Source organism: Palaemon carinicauda, chromosome 1, assembly GCF_036898095.1.
Source record: "Palaemon carinicauda isolate YSFRI2023 chromosome 1, ASM3689809v2, whole genome shotgun sequence".
Classification (NCBI taxonomy): domain Eukaryota; kingdom Metazoa; phylum Arthropoda; class Malacostraca; order Decapoda; family Palaemonidae; genus Palaemon; species Palaemon carinicauda.
The window spans coordinates 7,271,812-7,273,449 of record NC_090725.1 but is presented as its reverse complement, the minus strand read 5'-3'; positions in this window follow the sequence as shown (position 1 = coordinate 7,273,449).

The following is a 1,638-nucleotide window of genomic DNA, read 5'->3' as shown; positions in this document are numbered from 1 at the left end:
GAAATGACAGAAAAAAGGTTGGGAACCACTGCATTAGAGAGTAATACTGAGCCATTTGTGGAGGTGTGAAAGAAAAAGATTTCATCAACCATATTTTCATTTTAAACTTGTTTTATGCAAATACGGTTATTAGATGATTGAAGATTATATAGTTGCTCTATAATACGTAAAATGATTTGATTACTTTGTCTCTCTTGAATATTCCAACCGTCTAGACAATGACTGAATATCTGGGGTGCATAAAAAGATATGATGGACGCAATTTACTTCTCCTCTATATAATCCTGTTCCTAAAATAATAGATAGAACTCTAGTGATGATTGGGAGCTGACATTTAACATAATATCTTTTTATGAATCATATGTATAATACACACACACATACACACACACACACATATATATATATATATATATATATATATATATATATATATATATATGTGTGTGTGTGTGTGTGTGTGTGTGTGTGTGTATGTGTGTGCGTGTGTATTATACATATAATTCATAAAAAATGTCATGTTTAATGTCAGCTCCCAATCATCACTAGAATATCCTATTTGGTTCTATCTATCATTTTAGGAACAGGATTATATAGAGGAGAAGTAAAATGCGTCCATCATATCTTTTTATGCACCCCAGATATTCAGTCATTGTCTAGACGGCTGAAATGTTCTCAACTTATAATTATAAATTCCCAGGATGTCTTATTTTAAACAGTATCTTGCGTCTACGTCTATATATATATATATATATATATATATATATATATATATATATATATATATATATATATATGTGTGTGTGTGTGTGTGTGTATATATATGTACATATATGTATATATATATATATATATATATATATATATATATATATGTATGTATATAGATATTTATTTGTATATGTATATATATATGTATATATACATATGTACATATATATATATATATATATATATATATATATATATATATGTGTGTATATAAGTATATATACATATATATACATATATGTACATATATATACATATATGTACATATATATACATATATATATATATATATATATATATATATATATATATATATATATATATATATATAGACGTAGACGCAAGAAAATGTTTAAAATAAGACATCCTGGGAATTTGTGATTATAAGTTGAGAACTACGTTATTTTACCTAAATAGAGTACAAATTTATAAGCAATTTTAGATCTCATGATAAATTGTAAAGTTTCTTCTATTTAAGCACTAGTGCCTTGGAAGCCCAATCTTGTCTTTATAGATGTATTTTTGAATAAATATGGCCACAAATTGCTTCAATGCTACATAAAGTAGTCATATTACAAAACGGCTAATGAAATAAACACATGCATATGTAACTTTTGTATGGAGTGGTTTTTATCTTATTCCCCCCAAAATTAATTAAATGCAGATACCTTGAGCGATAGAAGTCATTATTCTTATGTTATTATTATGTTATTAAGTGTTTTTTTGGGATCATATCTTGGGTTAGAGTTCTCTTGCTTGAGGGTACACTCGAGCACACTATTCTATCCAATTTCTCTTCCTCTTGTTTTGTTAAAGTATTTATAGTTTATATAGGAAATATTTATTTTAATGTTGTTACTATTTTTA